At 53.4% G+C, this 23,699-nt stretch overlaps 3 non-coding genes across 3 annotated transcripts; 1 reads left to right on the top strand and 2 right to left on the bottom strand.

Moving 5' to 3' along the window:
• Positions 1-396: 396 nt before the first annotated feature.
• On the bottom strand, positions 397-478 carry TRNAL-UAA. Its single transcript has one exon. It is a non-coding gene; the product is annotated as a tRNA-Leu (tRNA).
• A 7,641-nt stretch (positions 479-8,119) lies between these two features.
• TRNAK-CUU lies at positions 8,120-8,192 on the top strand. Its single transcript has one exon. It is a non-coding gene; the product is annotated as a tRNA-Lys (tRNA).
• A 6,022-nt stretch (positions 8,193-14,214) lies between these two features.
• Positions 14,215-14,286, bottom strand: TRNAD-GUC. The gene has a single exon. It is a non-coding gene; the product is annotated as a tRNA-Asp (tRNA).
• Positions 14,287-23,699: the final 9,413 nt, after the last annotated feature.

Raw genomic sequence — 23,699 nt, 5'->3', positions numbered from 1 at the left:
ATTCCTCTCCCTCCCCCACCTCTTCCTCTCCCTGCTCCTCCCCCTCTCTGCCCAGTGCCTCCAGCCCCCGACTGAAAAGCTGATCACCTATTTTTTCTCTCTTGGTTCTGCAGCCCCATAGCTCCCATGGAGTCGCTGACTCAGCTCCTTTCACACCCTAGAGGGAGGAGCAGAACCAGGGCTCTGGCTGATCTATGGGGCACCAGGTGAGTGGCAGAGGCTTCAGGTGCTGAGAGTTTGCCTGACCCCTCAGGGACACAGGGTGAGGGGGTGTCCCAGGGATCTCCATGAAAGGGGCAGAACAGGATTTACTTGGGGTGGGGAGAGAATTGAGAGTGTCTCAGGGGGTTGTACAGAGGTGTTGCCCGGGTTAGAGACTGGCTAAAACACAGGTCTCGCTGTGAGCAGGATTTGAACCTGCGCAGGGAAACCCTCTTGGATTTTAACTCCAACGCCTTAACCACTCAGCTATCTCAGCTGGGAGCACAGTAATACCAGAGAAACTGGTAAAGAATCACAATGCCCAGGCGTGAAGTCATCTGAACTACAGAATTCCCACAGCAAACCTGGCTCCCAAAGCACAGGGGGGATTTGGGGTTCATTCTCTTTGCTTAGTCATGTGCGGTCACACAGCAGGATGCCGCTGGTGGGACAGGGATACTGAATGCTCAAGGGTCAGACCCAGGAAGGTTGAAGCTGCATGAGCTTCTTGCCCTGCAGACAGCCTGCTCAGAGAAAGGAAACTCCCGCAGAATCCAGACTGGCTGTGTATAGAGCACATCAACCTAGGCATCTCGGAGCACCACAATTAATAAGTGCTCCAGTTTTGCACATTACTTATAGGACAGTGCTGAGAGGAGCTATGCTGAGGTTGTGAGTTCAAACCTCACCTAGAGCACTGGTTTTCATTAACCAAGTGGCATCACCCCCTCATTTGTCCTGTGGAAGGTAGAATTCCAGCCCAGGGGAGGAGTCAAAAATGTCCCCTTCAATTATTACCTCCTCTCCAGAGCACAGGTGAGAATCTACAATCCTTTCTCCCCCACCAGCCCCTGTGCCAGGATCCCTCAAGCAGAGCCTGGAGTCCTGCCCAGGGCGTCTGTACTATTGACACAGACTAAGTGACAGGGACAAAACACTCAAATCCCACCTGGTGCGGGGAGCCAGGTTTGCTCTTCAAATTCTGAAGTTCATACATTTCCAGGCCTGGGAATGTCCCACAACAGCATTGAATGGGAAGCTGCCTGCAGAACAGCTACACTGCACAGAGCTCCTGTGGAGGAGGGGTGGGAATTAGTAACATTTTGAGGATCGTTTGGGGAATGAGCCTTTGCTGACAAGGTTTGTCTCTGTTCATATTTCACCTTCAGGTGTTATGTTGAGGGATCTTTAGTGTATTTTTGTGAGGTTAATAACTATCTCCTCAACTTTATTTACTCAACTTAAAAATTGGTGTCACTTGATTTTTGCATCTCTCTGTGAAACTACAACTGACACATGTAGCTTTCTACAGGGGGTCATGATGTTAAAGTTAAGGAATTCAGTCTCTGTATTTCTGGGGTGGGGGGTGTGTTGCTTTTTTACCGCTGCCTCAGGGCCAGGCACACTGGGCTGTTAGCTGCACCCACTGTCCTTGCCAGGGGCCCCTGCTGAACCCTGGGCGGCTGCACTGCCGTGCTGGGGTGACTCTGCAGCTGGAGAAGCTGCTGTGGAGCAATGTAGAGCAGGTGCAGGAAGGAGCCGGGGTCACTATTCACATTCTGAACTGCACAATTTTCCAAATTTGGGACTAGATTCATAGATTCATAGACTTAGGGTCAAAAGGGACCATTATGATCATCTAGTCTGACCTCCTGCACAATGCAGGCCACAGAATCTCACCCACCCACTCCTGTAAGAAACCCCTGCCCAATGTCTGAGTTACTGAAGTCCTCAAATGGTGGCTTAAAGACCTCGAGGTGCAGGGAATCCTCCAGCAAGTGACCCGAGCCCCACGCTGCAGAGGAAGGCGAATGTCCGAGAACAATTCTAGGGGAAGGTGAACGCAGAGCAATGACACTGGAGATGCCCAGACCTCCAATAGGGGCAGCGTGGAAATTAATAATGGGAAGATCATTTGTGAAATTAGTCGTCACTGACAAGCTTTGTCTCTGTTCCTGTTTCACGCTGTGGTGTTAGTTAGAGGAATCAGTCCAGAGTTTTTACTATATTAATTAAACACTTATTTTATTTAACCAAGCCAAAAATGTAATGTCACTTATTTTTTCTCTGTCCTAGCAGGAATGAATTGAATTTCGTGACTTTCTGGAAAGTGCAGCGAGATTAAATGTGGGGAATTCAGTCTCTGTGGCTTGGCTACACTTGCACTTCAAAGCGCTGCCACGGCAGCGCTGCTGGGGCAGTGCTTTGAAGCGCTAAGTGTAGTCAAAGAGCCAGCGCTGGGAGAGAGCTCTCCCAGCGCTGTCCGTACTCCACCTCCCTGTGGGGAATAACGGACAGCGCTGGGAGCCGCGCTCCCAGCTCTGGGGCTTTGACCACACTGGTGCTTTGCAGCGCCGCAATTTGCAGCGCTGGAGAGGGTGTGTTTTCACACCCTGCTGCAGCGCTGCAAATTTGCAAGTGTAGCCAAGGCCTCAGTTTGTGAGCTGATGTTTTCCTCTCACAGGTCAGTGCCTGCACTGAAATACGAAGAGGGATCTAAGGGCTGGTGTACGCTGGGCACTTCACTGGCAGAGCGACGTCTCTCAGGGTGTGAAACCCCCCCCCCCACCCCATAGAGTTAAGGTGACCTAAGTCCTGGTTAGATAGTGCTAAAGAAAAGGAAGAATTGTTCAATCCATGTACCTATTACACAGATGGGAAAACCCCTCCAGTTATTGTCTACTCCAAAGTGCTATAGCAGCATTGTAAGTGTTGACAAAGAGAAAGTAGATGTGGCTCTAGTTTGCATTCTAGATGCTCAGGTATTAAGTCTACGGTAACAGTAACAACAGTGCAGCACTTGCGTAATTGGCAGGATTCGAACCTGCGTGGGGAGACCCCAAAGGATTTCTAGTCCATCATCTTAACCACTCGGCCCCAAGTACTTGATGTACATCTGTATCATTACATAATTCTGTTCTCACTGAATTGTCACTTCAAATTGTTTGCCCAGACCAGCTTCCCCAGCACACTCACGGCTGCACATCAGTGTAAGTGTGTCCTTGGCTGAACAGCGAGAATTCCTGCCCATTTCCCTTCCGGCTGGAGCAGGATGGGAGTGTGTTTGTGTGAACGACATTGCTGTAGATTGTTGTTCATTCCCCACTCTGACGATTCAGACAGTCCCTTTCCTAGTCAAATCTCCAGCACATCGTTCCAATAGCAGCCGGCAGGATTTCTCTGGGGCACTGAAATTTTTTCAGGGGGCTGGTGCATGAACTCAGCCTTGCATTCCACCCTTGATGTTTCATGGACTAACAACAGCAGCAGAAAGAAATAGCGGCGCCAATATCTCCCTGGCAGGGATGCAGGAGCCACGACCCCTCTGTCTGACCATCGCATTGCAGGAGAGAAGGGGTCACTGGAATCAAACGCCCTGGCTCAGACCAGAGACACAGGGAGGTTTTGCTGTTCATGGATCTGTGCAAAGGAAATTGTGTCTCTGTGTGAAATTGAGGCAGGAAGTGAAACATCCACTTGGTGACCCAATGCTCTAGGGAATGTGGGTGAAGTACTTGGGCTGAGAAATGATTTAACAGGGGTTTGTATCAATTTATTGCCCTGATTAAAATCTATGGCTAAAAGGCAGCCACTGTTGTTAGTACTTGTACCTGTGTAGGGACACCCCAGTGGGTGTCAAGTCCATTGTCTTCACCAGGGGCAGTCGATTATTTTATTAAGGTACAAATTTCCTGGTCAAGGCCTAGGCTCCAGAGAAAACAATACACAGCTGATAAGAAGTACATCAAAAGATTTTGGAGCCACCTTGTGTCGTGTTTCCCTCTTTATACCTGGCGCCACCTCCTTTCCCTTTAGCCTTGTAGTTGACCAAGGGCAAAGCTAAACATCTCCTCAGACACCAGGGAGTGTTTATGTCCTGCGAGCTACACAGGGGTTTGATGTTGCTGTTTCAGTCCTCCGGCTCTGCCGGGATAAGGAACAATTCAGGCTGTCACTGAACTGAAGGAGGAAGATCAGTTTTTGACAGGCAGAGGGACGCCTCCTCTTAAAGGTGTTTGTCTGGCTGGCAGTCCTGGTCCCCAGGTCTCGCCCGTGGGGCTCCAGCAGTTTTGGGACCGGGTCACTCCCTTGGCCCCACCTGCTGCCCCCAGGCGCTCCCCCCCCCCAGGGGCCCTGGCAGTGCAGCGGAGCTGAGCAGCATCTGCCTGCTCGCTCCAGTGGCTGCTGGCACCTCCCAGAGTCTGCACGCCCTCCTTCCCCACCCCCCAGCCCCCAAACTCCCTCCCAGAGCCTGCACCCCCACCCCTCCTCCTGTTCCCCCTGCCCCAGCCCGGAGCCTGCACCCAGCACCCAAACTCCCAGAGCCAGAACAAGGAATTTTTGTGCCCGAGGCAAGGGCCGGCTCCAGGATCTTTGGTGGCAGGTCCCTGAGTCCCTGTCGGAGGGAAGGACCTGCCGCCCAATTCCTGCCAAAGAAGCAGCAGCGGTAGAGCTGCTGCCGAAGCGCCGCTGATCGTGGTAGAGCTGCGCCCCTCCACTTTGCGCACCCGAGGCAAGTGCCTCACTCGCCTCACCCTTGTTGCAGCGCTGCAAACTCCATCCCAGAGCCTGCCCCCCAGAACCCCTCCCCCACCCAAACTCCCTCCCAGAGACCCACCCGTTCTGCACCCAAACTCCCCCCAGAGCCTGCACCCCTCCTGCACCCCAATCCCCAGCAGGGGGGCAGGGGTTTGAAATGAATGTAAACACTCAGCATTTTCCTGTGCAAATGAATAAAGACCTAGCAGAGCTGTCCAGCAGCTGAAATCAGTTCCAGTCCTCGGCGTCTCTAAGAGGGACACTCGGTAGCTGAGGCACGTGCGACACCTCTGTGGTGAGGACAGGTGAAAAAATGCTGGATTCAATGAAAGCTGAGCCCATAGGAGGGGAAGGTGAACGGCAGCACCACACAGGGTCATAACACTCAGACACGGGGCTTCACTGTCACTACCCCTGTGTTTTCCATCATTTCTATCCTAAGGAACACACCCTCCCCCTCCCCCACACACAACCTTCTCCCCTTGAGCCCAATCCAACCCTCCCCCTCTCCCCCCACACACCATGGGACACAGCCTCTCGGTGACTCACCCAGATGGGGGCTTGTCTCTGCATCTCCCCAACAGGGGAGCAGAGAGCCGAAAGGGCCACAGGAGACCAATGGAGCTAGGCAGGGATAGAAAAGACTTCCCCTCCCTTCTCTTCTCTTCTCTAGAGTCCCATTAATCTCACCCATGGGACGTTCCAGCACCGGGTGGGCTCAAAGCACCAACCTTCCCTTGAGCAACGGAAGGGGCAACCAGCTCTATCACATGGAAGGAGGCTCCCACCTCTGCTGCTGCCATCCTGCAGCCTTTAATATGGATTTGTTTTAGCTAATGCAACCCCCTCAACCCCTAATCCATCGATGAATCAAGGAGAAAAGACACTCACTTAGGCACCAGAGGTGCAATGGGTTAGTGCCCAGTACTTACAGAGCAGTACTGAGTGGAGTCATGCTGAGGTTGTGAGTTCAAACCTCACCTACAGCGCTAGTTTCCTTTAAGCAAATGGCTTCTATCAATCATTTTGTCCTGCAGAAAATACAATTGCAGCTCAGAAGACACCGAGGTCCCCTTGCTTTACAGAGAGCAGGGCAGATTCCACAGATCTACCAGGCTCTGCTCTCCACCAGCCGCCTGTGTCAGGAGGGGTCGAGCAGAGCCCAGAGCACTGCCCCCAACTCCCTCTCAGTCTTTGCTCCCCAAACCACCTGTGTGCTCACCCTCTTTGCTGTGAGACTCAAACCCTGCCTGGCTTTCTCTATGTTGGGGGGGGGCGGTTCATCTGTCGTGTTGATGTGCATGTGGGTCCTGTGCAATTTTGGTGGATGCCTGGCATAGTTTTGTGTGCGTGGGTGTGTGTATGATTTTTGCATGCAGATTGTTTTTTGCTTAGTATTCTTTTGGTATGTGGGTTTTGTGTTTCCTGTTGTGGGCTTTTGCTGTATTTTTGGTGTGGATTTGTTCTTTCTATGTTTTGTGTGGCTTTCCCTTATGGGTATATGCCTCTGTGTGCTGTGTGGGTTTGGTTTTTGTTTATGTCTGTGTGGGCCTGTGCAGTCTGTGATTTTCTCATTCTCTCTGTGTGTGTTTGTCTCTCTGTTTGTATCTTCATGTGTAAATTCACTGGAACTTTTCAAACTCTCCACAGCTTTGCCAATTTTCACCAGGGATTTTTCTCCATTAACAAATTCTCACTTGTTCCCTACCAGTTGGTGACCATTGCCCCAGGGGCCTGTCAGTCTCTGGGTCCTGATTTCCCATTGACCCTTCCCCCTTCTATTGGGATTGGGAACTAGCCAACCAAAAAAAACCCACTCAGTTTTAGTAAAGGGCCAACAGCCCCTTACACAAGCCAGTCTTGTGAGCGTCACCAATGTCCAGAGATGGCAGCACAAGCTGCTCCCATGGTGTAATACACAGGACTCTGAATCCTGTAATCTGAGTTCAAATGTCAGTAGGACCTTGTGTTAGTGGGTGGTAAAGATCTGGTGCTCAAAGTGCTTTCCTAGCTCCACCTATATAAGAGTGAATCATTTCCCTCCTGCTGGGTGACTCCTTCCCCACTGGAGCCAGGTCTTTGGTTGGGGTCCAGAAGTGGCTGTGGCTGTCTGGTGGGTGGGATTCTCACTGCTTCACCTGATGCCCCCAAGTTTGGTGCTTGTGGCCACACCTTTCCTCTTGCCCACATGGCACTTGAAGAAAGCAGTGCCAGGGCCAGGCTTGATAGGGAGGCAGAGTCCCAGGCTGGAGCCCAGCACCTCTCCTCCTCTGGGCACCTGGAGCAGAGGCGGCTGGTGCTGACTGCTCCAAGGGAAGGCTTAAAAGCCACAGACCAACTGAGGGCGGGGCTAGATGAGGGCAGGCCCATGCCTATGTGTGGCCAGCAGACAGGCAACAAGACTCCCGGCCAGCCTGCTCCCTGCTCCCTGCCATGCCAAACCCCCACTGAAGGCCACCCGCAGACCACCATGCGGGGCGGCTGCTGATGCTCTGTGGCCAACAACAGAAGACAGTAGGAAAGCAGGGCCAGCCCCCATGGTGGAGCCTCTGACTGTTCCCACTCATGGTCCTCACTTTTGCAGTGGGGCAGGAGATTTTTACCCCAAGAGGCTTTTCCCCAGCTGGCGAGAAGCAGAGAAACACCCAGGCTCCCAAGGTGCTATGTAGCAACCCCCCTCCAGCACAGGGACAGGCGCACACTAGGAAGAGGGAAATTGCTCCACACGCTAGCCCGGGCAGCCGCCCATTTTCTTTGGCAAGTCAGGAACGGCAAAGGCGAGACTGGAAGCACCTGGGGCTCATGCCCCAGCCTTTGTGACACCCAACCCCCAACTCCTTCCCAGGGCTCTAGCTGAAGCCAGAGCATTGGCCTGAGCGGCCAAGAAGAGGTTCCAGCCCTGAAGGGAGCAGGACTTTCAGCACAATGGTAAAACTGCAGCAATACAACCGTAAAGTGACTTGAACTTTCAATCACTTGAACCAAAGTCAGATACCTTAGTCATTAGACCACGTAGACACAGGAGCAAAGCTACTTCACACACTTTTTTGGAAAAGGTGGACACTGTGTTTCTTGGGTCATCTACTGAGGGGGGGGAGACTCTCTGGGCACAAGAAGTCGAGTTCCCAGCAAGACGTGAGGTGTAATTCTATGGAGCCAGATGAAGGACTTTGGTAGGGAGGCTCAGGCATGGGGAATTGGGGTGCAGCAGATGGACTTGCTGTCTAGGTGCTTAGATTTAGTCTCCCTGAGGAGGAGGAGGAATCCTGCTGACAGGCAGTGGCTGAACAGAAAGAGGAGGGGTTCCTGGGACTTTTTTTGCCTCTCTTTTGCCTGCCTGCTCACTCTTGTGCTGAACGGTGAAAATGTTTTTCAACAAGCCCAGGTAGCTCAGTTGGTAGAGCATCGGGCTCTTAATCTGAGGGTCCAGGGTTCAAGCCCCTGTCTGGGCACTCTACTTTTAAGTAGCCTTGTGTGCCAGGACCCAAATTCTGTTCACAGCCACAGCTGGATTCCCAGAAGCTGTGGCCATTTCCTGGAAAGGTTCCTTTTCTTAGCAATCAGGAGAGAGGCCACATCCACAGGAGCAGGCCTAGAACATGCAGTCTCTGGCTGGCAGGAAGTGCTGTGGGGCCAGGTGCTGAGAAAGCCCAGAGGTGGAGCAGCAGAGATGAGGGGAAGGGAGAGAGAGAAGCAATGAGGACAGACCATAAGTGTAAGGAGAGTCTGTTCTGGCTATTGTTGGGAACTTCCCTGGATTTTACAAGACCCCAGTGGAATTGGCTGGCGGAAGGATCTGAGTCCCCACCCCCTTACCCAGAGGCTGCCTGACCCCAAGGATGCTCTTTCTACTCTGGTGTGTGGTAGAGTCCTCGTAACCCCAACAAGGCTGGGCCCAGGAATCCTGGGGGGCTTGACCCCCCCAATCTTGTCATGATCATTTGAACAGGGCTACAGTGTCTCCACTCTGGGCACTTCCCTGACCCACTCCTCATTGCATGTGCTTCAAGCGAACACCATTTATTACCCAGCAATCAATGTAAAACATAAGGAAAGATGGGAAAGGAAAACACGTCACCCTGTTCTGCGGCGCAGGGAGATCACAACCAGCATCTCTGGAGGGTCAGGGCAGGTCACAGTCTCTCCCTCACATGTCCCAGGCCTCCTCCCCAGGCCCTGGCTGTGCTGCAGGGACACCACGGGCTGGACACTTGCTCTGGCAGTGGCCACACGCTCTAGGGACAGGCCCCTTGTTCCCAATGTCTGCCACCCACATAGAGCTGGTCCCATGGTGTAATGGGCAGCACTCTGGGCTTTGAATCCTGCAATCTGAGTTCAAATGTCAGTGGGACCTCCTGGAGATATGTGATTTTGCTGCAAACCCCTGGAGCTCAATGTGCTTGGCTACCCTCTCTCAGGATGAACTAGAGTGAGGTTTTTCCCTCCTGCTGGGTGACTGATGCCCACTGGAGATAGGTCTTTGGTCTGGCTGGTTCAATGAGCTTAACAGTCTGGCTAGAGAGTCCTGTGGGTTGACCATATGGTTGTTTCTCACTGCTTCACCTGATGCCCACAACTTTGGTCCCTGCAGCTGTCACACTCTTCCTCTTGCCCATATGGCATTTAAAGGAAGGAGGGCCAGGGCCAGGCTTCATAGTCAGGGCTAGGCAGGAGGGAGGCAGAGTCCCAGGCTGGAGCCCAACACACCTCTCCTCCTCTGGGCACCTGGAGCAGAGGCAGCTGGTGCTGACAGATCCAAGGGAAGGTTTAAAAGCCACAGAGCAACCAAGGGCAGGGCAAGAGGAGGGGAGAACCATGCCTATGCGTGGCCAGCAGACAGCCACAGAGACACCCAGCCAAGCTGCTCCCTGCTCCCTGGCATGCCGAACCCCCACTGAAAACCACCCACAGCCAGCTGCTGATGCTCTGTGGCCAACATCAGAAGACGGTAGGAAAGCAGGGCCAGCCCCCCTGGTGGGGCCTCTGACCGTTCCCACTCCAGGTGCTCACTTTGGCAGTGGGGCAGGAGATTTTACCCCAGGAGGCTTTTCCCCAGCTGGCGAGAAGCAGAGAAACACCCAGGCTCCCAAGGTGCTATGTAGCAAGTACCTTCCAGCACAGGGACAGGCGCACACTTGGAAGAGGGAAATTGCTCCACACTCTAGCCCGGGCAGCCACCCATTTTCTTTGGCAAGTCAGGAAGGGCAAAGGCGAGACTGGAAGCACCTGGGGCTCATGCCTTTGTGACGCCCAACCCCCAACTCCTTCCCGGGGCTCTAGCTGAAGCCAGAGCATTGGCCTGAGCAGCCAAGAAGAGGTTCCAGCCCTGAAGGGAGCAGGACGTTCAGCACAAAGGTAAAATTGCACAATCACAACAGGACTTGAACTCTCAATTGCCTGATTCAAAGTCAGATGCCTTATCCATTAGACCACACAGTCATAGAAGCAAAACCTTTCCAAGCACTTCTTTGGAAAAGGCAGACACTGTGTTTCTCAGGTCCTCTACTGAATGGGGCCGAGACTCTCTGGGCACAAGAAGTCGAGTTCCCAGCAAGATGTGAGACAATTCTCTGGAGCCAGGTACAGGACTTTGGCAGGGAGGCTCAGGAAGCGGACCGACTGGCTGTCTAGGTGCTTAGATTTGGTCTCACTGAGGAGAAGGAGGAATCCTGCTGACAGGCAGTGGCTGTGGAGAAAAAGTGGAATCTCCAGGCTGCTCAGGTCTCCTTCTTCCAGCTCCTCATCTGGCGGAGCTGCTCCACTGGCCTAGACAAGTCCTCTGCATGCACAGCAAATAGCCCAAGAGCCATTTCTGCCCAAACCTGTGCTGGGGGGTGAGCTTCTGTCTTCCCTGTCCCATCTGCGCTAGAGCAGACCACTAGATTGAGAGAGACAGTCAACAACTATTAAGGCTAAGATTATATAAAGGGGGTCCCAGAATCTGTGACTTTCAGAGATCTCAGTGACATTTTCCTCCTCAGCCCTGGGGCAGCAAGACTGGAGCTGTCGGCCGGTGGGGGCCCCACAGCTATCAGCCACCAGTGTCAGAAGGGGCTCCCACAGGCCCATGCCACCACGGATGGACCCCACAGCTCCCAGCTGTTGTGGGTGGATCCCAGAGCTCCCAGCCACCACATGGGACAGGGGGACCCTGGAGCTCCCAGTCGGATGACTGCGTTATAAGTCCGGTCAGCGGTGCTGCGGGGCTCAGGCAGGCTGGTCCCTACGTGTCCTAGGGCACCGCGCTGTGCCCTGGAAGTGGCCAGTAGGTCCCCCCTGCTGCACCGCTGACCAGGAGCCGCCCGAGGTAAGTCTGCACCCCAACCCCCTGCCCCAGCCCTGGACCCCCCCAAACCCAGAGCCCCCTCTTGCACCCCAGAGCCCTCACCCCCCTGCACTTCAAACTTCTGCCCCAGCCCAGAGCTTCCTCCCACACCTGGAACCCATCATCCCTGCCCCCACCCCAGAGCCATCACCCAGTCCTGGACCCCGACCCCCTGCCTCAACCCACAGCCCCCTCCTGCACTCTGAATCCCTCGGCCCCATCCTGCAGGCTGGAGCCCCCTCCTCCACCCCAAACCCCACATCTCCCCACAGCCCCCACAGGCAGACCCAGGAGCTCCCAGCAGCCATGGGTGGCCGGGGAGCCCCCGCAGCCCCACCCCACTGCGTATGGACCCTGCAGCTCCTACGAGTGACCCCAGAGCTCCCAGCCGCTGCGGATGGACCCAGGATTTCCCAACAGGCCTTGATGGTGTGAGGACCCTGCAGCCCCATGTCATTGCTAATAGACCCTGCAGCTCCGAAGACCCTGGAGCTCCCAGACCCCACAGGCAAGAGAGGGAGCCCTCAGCTCTCAGACACTGCAGGCAGAGCCGGGAGCTCCCAGTCACCGGGGGGGTGAGGAGAAGCCGCAGCCCCCGGCCATTGCAGATGGCCCTGTAGCTCCCAGCTGCCACAGGTGGATGCCAGAGCCCCCAGCTGCCATCGGGACCCCCTGGCCCCCACGGGCAGGAACCGTCACCCTTCGACCGGCAGAAAACAGAGGTGTGCAGAAACCCATCGCGCCCTGTGACCCCCCGCCCCCCCCCCTGGTGCTGCGGCTTCTCGCCAGGCAAGAGGCGGCGCCCAGTAGTTTCCCCAGGAATTGAAATTAGGGGGGGTGTTTGAATTTACGGGGGGGGGGGGTTGTCAGGGCCAATGAGATATATAAAAGAGATGTGAATAAAGTAAATGTTTTGTTAGGATAATGCAAATTTAATATAAGGATAATGCAAGTTACACATAACAGGTCTAGATTTCTAAAAATATATATAATTAAAAAAAATGTATTTAATTTAAATTGACTTTTGAAAAGTAAGCCATCATGGGATAAGAGGGAAGTCCTCTCATGGATCAGTAACTGGTTAAAATCTTGGAAAACAAAGGGTAGGAATAAATTATCAGTTTTCAGAATGGAGAGAGAGAAATAGTGGTATCCCAGAGGGGTCAGTACTGGGACCATTACTGTTCAACATACTCATAAATGATCTGGAAAAATGGGTAAACAGTGAGGTGACAAAATTTGCAGCTGATACAAAACTGTTCAAGAGTGTTAAGTCCCAGGCAGACTGCGAAGAGTTACAAAGGGATCTCACAAAACTGGGTGATTGGGCAACAAAATGGCAGATGAAATTCAATGTTGATAAATGGCTTCATCGGATGCATAGAATGGAACATATAGTTAGGATATATGTATAAGCACACACACATACACACAGAGAACATGAAAAGGTGGGAGTTGCCCAATCAACCCTAAGAGGCTAATTAATTAAGATGAGCTATTCTCAGCAGGAGAAAAAAAACTTTTGTAGTGATAATCAAGATGACCCATTTAAGATAGTTTGACAAGAAGGTGTGAGGATACTTAACATGGGGAAATGGATTCAATGTGTGTAATGGCTCAGCCATTTCCAGTCTCTATTTAAGCCTAAATTGATTGTATCTAGTTTGCATATCAAGTTCATCAGTTTCTCGTTGGAGTCTGTTTTTGAAGCTTTCTGTTGCAAAATTGCCACCTTTAAATCTGTTACTGAACGGCCAGAGGTTGAAGTGTTCTCCTACTGGTGTTTGAATGTTATATTTCCTGACGTCTGATTTGCATCCCATTTATTCTTTTGCACAGAGACTGTCTGGTTTGGCCAATGTACATGGCAGAGGGGCATTGCTGGCACATAATGGCATATATCACATTGGTAGATGTGGAGGTGAACGAACCCCTGATGGCATGGCTGATGTGATTAGGTCGTATTATGGTGTCACTTGAATAGATATGTGGACAGAGTTGGCATCGGGCTTTGTTGCAAGGATAGATTCCTGGGTTAGTGTTGTTGTTCTGTGGTTGCTGGTGAGGATTTGCTTCAGGTTTGGGGGTTGTCTGTAAGCAAGGACTGGCCTGTCTCCCATGATCTGGGAAAGTGAGGGATCATCTTTCAGGATAGGTTGTAGATCTTTGATGATTTGCTAGAGAGGTTTTAATTGGGGGATGAATGTAAAGGCCAGTGGTGTTCTGTTATTTTCTATGTTGGGCCTGTCTTGTAGTAGGTGACTTCTGGGTACTCTTCTGGCTCTGTCAACCTGTTTTTTCACATCAGCAGGTGAGTATTGTAGTTTAAGAATGCTTGATAGAGATCTTGTAGGTGTTTATCTCTGTCTGAGGGATTGGAGCAAATACGGTTGTATCTTAGAGCTTGGCCATAGACAATGGATCATGTGGGGTGTCCTGGATGGAAGCTGGAGGCATGTAGGTAAGTACAGCGGTCAGTGGGTTTCCGGTATAGGGTTGTGTTTATGTGACCATCGCTTATCAGCACAGTACTGTCAAGGAAATGGACCACTTGAGTGAATTGATCTAGGCTGAGGTTGATGGTGGGATGGAAATTGTTAAAATCATGGTGGAATTCCTCAAGGGCTTCTTTTCCATGAGTCCAGATGATGAAGATGTCTTCAGTGTAGTGCAAGTACAGTAGGGGCATTAGGAGACGAGAGCTAAGGAAGCGTTATTTTAAGTCAGCCATGAAAATGTTGGCATAGTGTGGGGCCATGTGGGTACCCATAGCAGTGCCGCTGACTTGAAGATATATATTGTCCTCAATGTGAAATAGTTGTGGGGGAGGACAAAGTAGCGAAGTTCAGCCACCAGGTTTGGCATGAAACTAGTTCACAAAACTGGGGGGGGTGTTGGGAAATCACTGCTCATGCCCCTGGGCAGCCTATTTCCCTTTACCGCTCTGAAACGTGCCCCCACATGCAGGCCCCGAAGCTGGGCCCGGGGGGGGGAAGGACAGAGCGAGCGTGTCCTTGCGAGGTAATTGTCTCTCTGGAGGTGAAAGCTATCAGTGCGGGGTGCGAAGGGAAGTGGCGGTCGAAGCAGAATGCAAGGCATGTGGCGGGCAGGCCAGGGATTTCTTTGTCCCCCCTTCAAAAGGGGTCACCCTCCCCGTCGGGGAATCGAACCCCGGCCTCCCGCGTGACAGGCGGGGATACTCACCACTATACTAACAAGGAAAGGGGCAGGGTGAGTGGCTTCACCTCCCACAGACCAGCTATGGTCAGCGTACACCTACACCGTCGCATGGGCCCCAGCAGGCAACAACACCCCTGGTCCTCTTCTGCTTCCCAAAGGCTTTGGCCGCAGCAACAGCCCTGGCCCTCCTCACCTGCCCTTGCCCAGCAGGACGCCTTTTCGGGCCTACACAGCTCCTCACACAACACCCGTCTGGGACCTTGCCTGCTTAGATAAATATTGTAACTCTATGAAGTTAAGTTTTAGTCACTAGAAAGCTTGTTTTGTTTGTTTTACTTGTAATGATGTCTGTGCCTTCTGTTCTTACTGATTATCATGTAATCCTGCCTGCCCGGCCCGGGTCCAGCGGGCCGGGCGTGCGGCTCCTGCCTGCTCGGCCCCGGGTCCAACCGCGGGGCGCGGCTCCTGCCTGCCCAGCCCGGGTCCAGCCGGGGTGGGTGCGGCTCCTGCCTGTCCGGCCCCGGGTCCGGGTCCAGTGGGGTGGGCGGCTTCTGCCTGCCGGGGCCGGGTCCAGTGGGGATGGGCAGCTTCTGCCTGCCCGGGCTGGGTCCAGCTGGGGCGGCTCCTGCCTGCCCGGCCCCCCGGGGCCGGGTCCAGCCGGGCGGCGCTTCTCCTGCCTGCCCGGCCCCCGGAGCTGGCCCCGGGTCCAGGTAGGATGGTAAGGGAACAGGGAGGGTGTGTTGGATAGAGGGCAGGGGAGTTGGGGGGAGGAAATGGAATAGTGTCAGAGCGGTCAGCGGGCAGGGAACAGGGGGATTGAACGGGGCAAGGGTCGGGGGGAGGCAGTCAGAAAGGAGCAGGGGTTGGATGGGGCAGTGGGGGGCAGTTAGGGGTAGGGATTCCAGGGACAGTCAGGGGACAGAGAGAAGGGGTGGTTGGATGGGGTAGGGGTCCCCGGGTGCCATCAGGAATCAGAGAAGGAGTTGGATGGGGTGGCAAGGGGCAGTCGGGACAGGGAAGGGGGTGGATAGGGCATGGGTCCTGGGGGGGGGGCTGTCAAGGAACCTGGCGGGGGTTGGATGGGGCAGGAGTCCCGGTGGGGGGCATGACCCCTCATGGGGTGAGGAGGAGGAGGAGGGAACCGGTTGTTAGCATTTTGGCAGCTCATCACTGGTGAACACTATCAAGAAATGCAAATCCTCGAAGGAGCCTGTGCCAGAAACTGGGTGGTGCAGAAACCACAGCCCCATCCCCACCTCTGATCCACCCTTGGCTGGCACTGGATCATGCCCCCTGTGCCCCCAATCGGCCCCGTGAGCCCTGGGGGGCAGGGAATAGCCATGGTGCTGGGCCCCCCATCCAATTGAAGTATTCAATGTCACAGTGACCCAAGGTGTGTGCACAGAATGGGGATGGGGTGTGTGGGTGTCAAGAGTGGGGCTGGGGGGAGCGAGGATCAACACTTTGTCATGGGCAGATCATGTTGGTCCCAGGGTAATTTTGGGGGGCTCTGATTCCCCACTCAGCCGGGGGGCTCCCCTCTGGGCTGAGGAGCCCTGGGGTGGGTGGGTGCAGGGGTGTGTGTGTGTGTGTCAGGCTCGGGGAGCTGCCTGGGCAGAGGGGCTGGAACCAGGGGCGGCTCCAGGCACCAGCTCACCCAGCGCGTGGTTGGGGGGCAAACTGCAGGGGGGGGGCTCTGCTGGTCCCCGCGAGGGCAGCAGGCACCCCAGCCCCTCCCCCACTCTACCCCCCTCCCAGAGCTGGGGGAGAACCCAGGAGTCCTGGCTCCCAGCCCTGCCCCTCCCCCGTATTTCCATATGGCTCAATCCAACAGCCCCGCCCCACCCCGTCCCCGAGTGGGGAGAGACAAGGCCAAGGGACACGCGAGTTCTCCTCAGGAGCCGGAGGGGGGCGGGGCCGGGGCTCTCTGGGGGCGGGGCGGGGATGATGAGTTGCGTTGCGGGGGGAGGTCTCAGGTGACCCAGGGACCCGCCCTCACCTGGGCTGGAGAGGACGGAGGCGCCCCGGGGCAGGCTGGGAGTTGTAGTTCCTGGCTGGTCTCAGAGCGGAAGTGACGGAGGGTTGCTCAGGCAACGCCCCCCTCCCGGTGCACTCTGGGAAGCGTAGTTCTCTCTCTCTCTCTCTCTCTCTCTCTCTCTTACACGCGGCCTCTAGTGGAGGAGGGGCCGTAACTCGTCACTTCGCCGCGCCCCTCCCCGCTCCCTGATTGGCGGAGAGAGCGCGGGACAGAGACTTGGTGCGTCGGGGGAGGCCCCGGTTCCCTCGCCCCGAGGCTTCGCTGCCCCCCGCCCCCCCCGGCGCGCTGCGGCCGTTGGGATTCGAATCCCAGGTGGGATCCGGGCTGGGGGGGGCACAGGGCAGAGGCAGCGCGGAGTGAAAGGGCTTCACCCCCCCCCAGCAGGGCCTGGGGGGGCAGCAGGGGGGGGGGCTGAGCTGCCTGGGAGCAGCCCCACAAGCGGCAGCCTGGGGCCGCGGGGCCCCTCAGCCCCCCCCAACCTGCCCCCGCAGTGTCCCCCCCCACTGTGACCCTCCCGCCAGCCCCGCCCCCGGCGTCCCCTCCCCCACCCTGTCCGCTCTGCCCGGCCTTTCCCTTCAACCCCCACTTCCCTGGGGGGAGGGAGAGCTCAGTGGTTTGAGCGTTGCCCTGCTAAACCCCAGGTTGTGAGTTCAATCCTTGAGAAGGCCCCTTAGGGATCTGGGGCAAAAATTGGCCCTGCTAGTGAAGGCAGGGGGTTGGACTCAATGACCTTTCAAGGTCCCTTCCAGCTCTAGGAGATTGGTATATCTCCAATTATTGCCCCTACCTCCTCCTCCCCCTCCTCACCACTCCACCCTCCTCCTCCCCCTCAGCATCCCACCCCTAATTGCCTCCAGCCCATTTCCCCATGGCTGGGCCCCACTTTCCCATTCCCAGGGTGTGAGGTTCCTCAGCTCCAATCTCTGCTGCCCCCCAACCTGCCAGGTTCCCCTTTTCAGCCACTGTGGGGTCCTCCAACCCACCCCCACCCATCCACTCTGGGCTCTCTAAATCCCACCTTCCCACAATGCACCTTGGTAACCCCACCCTCCTCTATCCCTAATCCCCCTAGTCTGCGGTCAAGAACCGGGGCTGGTAATGGGGCTGTTGCTTGCTGGGGACAGGGGTGCAGACAGGGGTAAGGGGGTCGAGGCCAAGCTGGGAGCCAGAGCCCCAGGCTGAGGGTGGGGTTGGGGAAGAACTGGGGCAGAGTGGGGCTGAGTGCTGCTCCCTCCATAGGGGCTGGCTCAGGCCCTGAGGTGCCCCCATGCATGTTCCTCTGTGTCCCCCTAGGAGTCATGCCCCACATTTTGGGAACTACTGAACCCTACTCGCTAAGCAGGGGCTAGTGATGCCAAAGCCCAGGGAAAGGGAGAACAAGCGCGGGGCCCCCAGCACTGGAGCCATGTGAGGGGCTGCAGGAGCGGGGCAATGGCTGGTGGCCCAGGGAGTTAAGGGCAAAGGGGGCACAGCAGGGGCAGGAGTTAGGGGTGAAGGAGGTGCAAGGGCTGGGAGTGCAGGAGCTAGCGGTAAAGGGGGAGTGGGGATCGTCCAGGGGCAATGGGGAAGTGCCAAAGTACAAGCTTTGCCCAGGGCACCATTTTCCCTAATGCTGGACTGAGCAAACAATTGGAAATGACCCTTCAGTGAGACCAGAACCATAGTGTAGAAAAGCCCCTTTGTTAAGTGGTGGTGGCTGAGGGCTTAGGGAGATGGGTTAAACAATAACAGGCATTTTTCTGTGGAGGTTTGATTCTTGCCTGTTAGGCAAGGCTGGTGTGTGGTGTCTCCATGGCTGTACTTTCAGTGTCTGATCTGCCACAGGGAGCCAAGTCTAGACATATTCAGAGGTTCTATGCCAGGGTTTCTCAAACTTCCTTTCACTGCAACCCCCTTCTGCCAAAAAAAAAAACTCACTACATGGCCCTGGAAAGAGGGATCAAGCACCAAGCCCCTCCCCACTGAGCAGAGGCAGGAGAGACAAAGCCTGAGCTCTGCCCCAGTTAGGGGAGGGCAAATCCAGAGCTTGAGGGATTCAGCCCTGGGTGGTGGGGCTCAGACTTTTGGCTTCAGCCTCAGGCACCAACAAGTCTAATGCCAGCCCTGGCAACCCCATTAAAACAGGGTCACATCCCACTTTGGGGTCCTGACTCACAGTTTGAGAACCACTGCTCTATGCTGAGGGGAGAGAGTTTTCTGTGGGTGCAGTTAATCCACTTCCCAAGAGGTGGCAGCTATGTCAGTGGGAGAAGCTATATCGGTGGGTGTGCAAGCTGTGGTGTTTACCACATTTAAGCAGTTTAATCAAACCCCATTTTTAAAACCACCTGTGGTCTGGGAATGGCAAAGGACCTCGATGAAGCAGGGTTTGTCCTTCAAAGTCCTGAAAATCACAATTCTCTATTCAGCTCATTGTGCTGGTATAGCTCAGTGGTAGAGTGGTTGATTGCAACTCCAGTGATCTTCAGTTTAAACCCCAGTGTTCTCTTATAACCTTCTTTCCTTTTTTTAAAAAAAAGGAAAACATTTTCATTTCCATTCTCCATTCTGTTCAGGGGCTCCTCTATACGGGAGTGCTTGATATGAATGTAAACACTCAAGATTTCGCTGTCCAAATGCATAAAAACCTAGCAAAGCTGTCCATCAGCTGAAATCAGTTCCAATCCTCTAAGTGTCTAGTTTATGTTTTCATCAGTTAAACAAAGGTATCATATGAATGCACATTTGCAGATCCCTCTTCTCCAGGAGCTATGTTGTGCAGAAGAACAAGAACCACATCCAGCTGTAGTTCAGGAGTCTGATGACAAATGTTCTGAGGGCTGGAAAAAATGCCTTCTAGTGAGCTATTGAACAAGCTCAAACTGTTTAGCTTATCAAAAGAAGATTGAAAGGTGACTTCATTGAAGTGTTGAAGGGCCTTAATGGAGAGAAAAAGTTGTGTATTAAAGGGCTCTTGAATCTAGCAGAGAAAGGAATAACAAGACCCAGTGGCTGGAAGGTGAAAAGAGACAAATTCATATTACAAATAAGACACAAATATTCAACAGCGAGGATGATTCACCACAGGAACAAGCTACCAAGGAAAGTGGTGGATTCACCATCTCCTGATGTCACTTAATGAAGACTAGATGCCTTTCTGGAATATGTTGCCCCCAAAAGTAGCTCTTGTGTCATACAGGAGGCCTGTGATATGCAGGGGGTCAGATTAGATGCTCTAATGGTCTTTTCTGGCCATAAAGTTGACTAATTTCTGAAAAGCTGAGTGTAGCATTGGGAGCAGCGTCTGATGTTTTCCTGTCTAGCCGGCTTGCTTCCTAGAACGAACACTCCTTGAGTGGGGTGATCCACAGGGAGTAGCTCAAACCTCCAAAGTGCCTGGCCAGGGGCAGGACATTAGCCCAGCAAGGGAGGGGTGTGGCAGTGACATCACAAAGGCCTTTTGCAGGACCTCAGACTATTGGTCAAAGGTGGTGGGGAGGTGGTGACCTCACAGAGAGATGCTGACATCAGCCAGGCAGGACAGGGGCGAGGGGCCAGGGGAACCTCAGAGACCCTGTGGCCTTGCTTCAGCAAGTCTCCTTCTCCAGGTCTCTCTTTGAGGACTGAGAGAGTATTCGGGTTCATGGACGTGCGCCAGGAGGAACCTCTTTTGAGTTTTCTCCTTCCCTTTTAGTGATTTTACTAGAAAACAGCCGTCCCTGTTTAGAAGGTAAGAGCCCCTCGAGGTTTGAAACCTGTTCGGTCTGATTCTTCAGGTGACAGTTGTATTCTAGGCATGGAAAACACGAGCTTAAGGAGGCAGAATTTTATTTCACACTTGGGATTATGTCCCATAGAATCACTGGGGACATTATGGTTTGTCCTTTTTGTTTCACCTTTTCCTCCATCCCTCCCTCCCTCCTTTCTCTTCATCTCTTGCTTCTTTTGTCCTTTCACCTGTTCCCCTCCCAACAGCAGGAACGGTGTGTGTGTGTGTGTGTGTGTGTGTTTTGCTGAGGAGTGCTCTGCAGCTCCCACTGTGGGAGGTCCACCCAAAAATGTGGGGCTGAAATAGTGCTTGGGCAGTGATCCCCACCGGTGACCTGGGCCATCCTTTGGGCTCTCTGGTGAGAACCCTCAGCCTCCCGTCCTCAGTCTCTACCCTGATTGGCTGAGCAGGGGGTTATTGACAGGGAGGAGACTCAGGTCCTTGTTGTTCTCTTTGAAGACCAAGGAAATAAGTCATAACCAGTTCTATGTTTGATGAATTTTGCTGCTTCTCTGCATTAATGGTCTCTGAGCAGTTCATGATTCTCTCTAACCTTGAAGTTCTCCTCAAATACTTGCTGAATAATTACTGTGCACTGTTGTTGGTCTGGAGCTCATCTGAGAGCACTTTATTCAGGTCATTCAATGTGTGAAATTCAAGATCTGATGGTTAGTTTGAAAATCAGGGCTCTTGGGTCCTGTTCCCAACTCTGCCACTGGCTGGCTGTGTGACCTGAGACAAGTCAATTCTCCTGTCTCAGCCTGAGCTTCTCCCTCTTTCAAGTAGGGATAATAATGATCCGCTCCTGCCTGCCTCACGGTGGGTGGAGGATGGGGATCCAGTGGAGAGTGTCACTAGGAGTAGTGCATAATATGAGGTGTCCTATCATGGTTACTCCGATCACATTATGACATAATAGAATAGCTGAAATAGTCTATTTGATTTGTATTTTTTTATTTTGCAATTGTTAAGAGCAGCAACTACTTAGCTCAGACTGAAGCATCTTATCTAATGTTTGTGATCTAAGTGTCTCCCCTCTGTGTGTGATGAGACAATTTAACACACTCTGACAAACAGGAGATGCTTTTGTTTGGCAACAAAATATTTTTGCAAAGAACTTTCATCCCACTTGTTTTGATTTTGAGAAACAAACTGGTTTAGTCTGAAGGGGATTTTCTGACATTGAGCAGGTGCAGTGTGTCCCATGACACCCGCCCGCTATACAGCGGCCCCTGCTGAGGGCGCCCTGGCTGCAGCTGCAGCTGGTTCTGCTGGCGCCCTGTGGTTGCCCTCGTTCGGCCAGGAACAAGCCTCAGGTGAGCTGAAAAGAATCCTGTCCAACTGAGTCTGGCAGCTGCCATCATGTAGCCAGAAGTCCCCACACCTGCTGGGGAAACAAACCAGCCACCAGAAAGTGGTCCATTGTCTCACGCGGTGCCAGAGCCTGACACAGCGCCCGTGGGCAATCTTTGCTCTGCACATGCCGGCTGTGCACACGCTGGCCGGTTCCCATGAAAGATGTCACTGCACATCTCGGTACTTAAAAGGTACCTGTGCCACTGGCAGTGAGTTCTGGGGACAGTTGCTCACTTTCAGTGAATGTAACTGTATGTGCAGCTCTGTGCAGTCACATTTGATAGAAGTTTGGTAATTATATTATACAAGAGGGTCAGGTAAAGTGGCTACTACCACCACTATGTTTTGTCCCCAGAAGCCTTTACAGACATTCTGAGGGGAAATGGGCCCTTTTGCCCACAGAAATAGTCTATAGGGGACGGCTGCAGGCAGCAGGCGGAGAGATAATCTCATCAAAATGATTTGACTCCTGGGTAATGTAATCAAAATCACTAAAGGAATGTCAGGGGTTTCTATTGGCACTTAACTTGCCTGCCCCTGGCTGGCTCTGGTTGTACAAGATGGACATGTAATCGGGGTACAGTTGTGTAAAAAAGAGTAATCGCAGTGCAAGGGTTGTTAGGCAAAAGAGAACTTTGTGTGTGATGATGTAAGGTTTTAAGGACCTAAACTGACACTCATGGTTTGTAAAACTCTTGTTTTGAAGGTTTAAGATGAATTGGTTTGGTTCTGCTTTGTTGGGTTTTTTTTAATAATGCCACTGAAAATCCATTTGAATCATTCAAAGTGGCAAAACTGCCGGACACCTTTTGCCAGACACAGGTAACTAGTGTTGTTTGGGTTTGGGATTTAGCATTTAACCCTTAAGGCACCTCACTACTCTATAAAGTTCAAGACCAAAGTTATGGCTGTAGTAAGGGGCAGCCAGAACCAGAAGGATGGAGAAAGAAACATTGGTTGGACAGGCGGACGGATGGACAAACCGAATAATTAAGCCTCTGTTTAAAAAAATCCACAAAAATGCTTAAAAACATTAAAAGGAAAAAAGGGGCAAAATGTTTCCCCGTTTACCAAAATACCTCAGCCTAGCTCTGCCCTTGGGGTTCGGGGTGACAGTTGCGGGGTTTGCCTAGGGCGCCAGGTGCTGGCAGCTAGTCCAGGGCTGCTCCTGCCCAGAGGCCTTTATTCCTCCAGCCTGCGAGGACAGAGAGGGTGTCAGGAAGTTGCCCCTTCAATCCCACACACAAAACCCCTTCTTAGGAAAGGCAAAATCCTGAAGAGAAAAAATAACATTGAGAAGGACTCCACAGACAGAGCGTTTTGAGACCTTGGGGAATAGTTAAGTATCTGGCCAGGGACTTGAACCCTGGACTCTCAGATTAAAAGCCTGACACTTGGTCAACTGAGCTAGCCAGGCTCACAGTGAATGTGAGAAAGTTAATGCAGAGGAGAAACTACGGAAGAAAAAGGGAGCAGGAAACAATAGAGGAAACCTGCTGGTCTCTCTCTCTCTCTCTCTCCCCAGCCCTGGCCCTGGACTGCTCCTCCCGCCAGCGCCCTGAGGCATTTTGCCAGCACCATGCCCCAGTCAGCTCCACCCTCCCCAGACGCTGGCAGGCCCAGCTCAGGAACCTGGCCGCTCTTACAGCCGCCTCTTCCGCCCTGACCAAGAGGGAGGGGGATTGAGTCTCCCTCCCTCAGGCCTGTGCCTCAGCATTCCTGGGGAAAGACCAATGCCACCAAAGTGGCTTTGGGCCAGTAGGTCAACCAAGAGGGCGGCCTCCTGTGCCTGGCTGCAGCCCAGCTGCAGAACTCCGAGTAAACCCAGGAGACAGCCCCCTTGGTTGACCTACTGGCCCAAAGTCATGTTGGCCATGTTAGTCTTTCCCCAGGAATGCTGAAGGTCGGGCCTGGGTGGGGGTGTGTGCGCAATGTCACACCCTCCTCCTGAACTTACTGCCAGAGGCTTGGACACTGTCCATGGTGGAGACGGGACACCTAAAATCCCTGCTTGTCTCTGGTCACACCCCCTTTCAGTACCTTTAAATGTATGATGTCCTACATGGGTGTTCTAGCAAGGTATGGGGTTCCTGGTCCCCGGCTGCCTGAAAACATGTTGGGGTTTAGTATTGCTAACAGAGTGCAGACAGCAATATCTGTTAACGTGTAGGTGTCTTGGCATTTAGCCACCAATGTGCCTCGGTTTCCCCTCCCACACAGCAGCGTAGGCCTGTTATGCTTTTGTTGCTGTGCCAAGCTTCCAGCCTATTTACAGGTATGAGTTGAAAAGAAACAATTCTTGTGGGACTGTC

This window comes from Mauremys reevesii, linkage group 23 (genome assembly GCF_016161935.1).
Source record: "Mauremys reevesii isolate NIE-2019 linkage group 23, ASM1616193v1, whole genome shotgun sequence".
Taxonomy (NCBI): Eukaryota; Metazoa; Chordata; order Testudines; family Geoemydidae; genus Mauremys; species Mauremys reevesii.
This window is presented reverse-complemented; position numbering and strand designations above follow the sequence as displayed.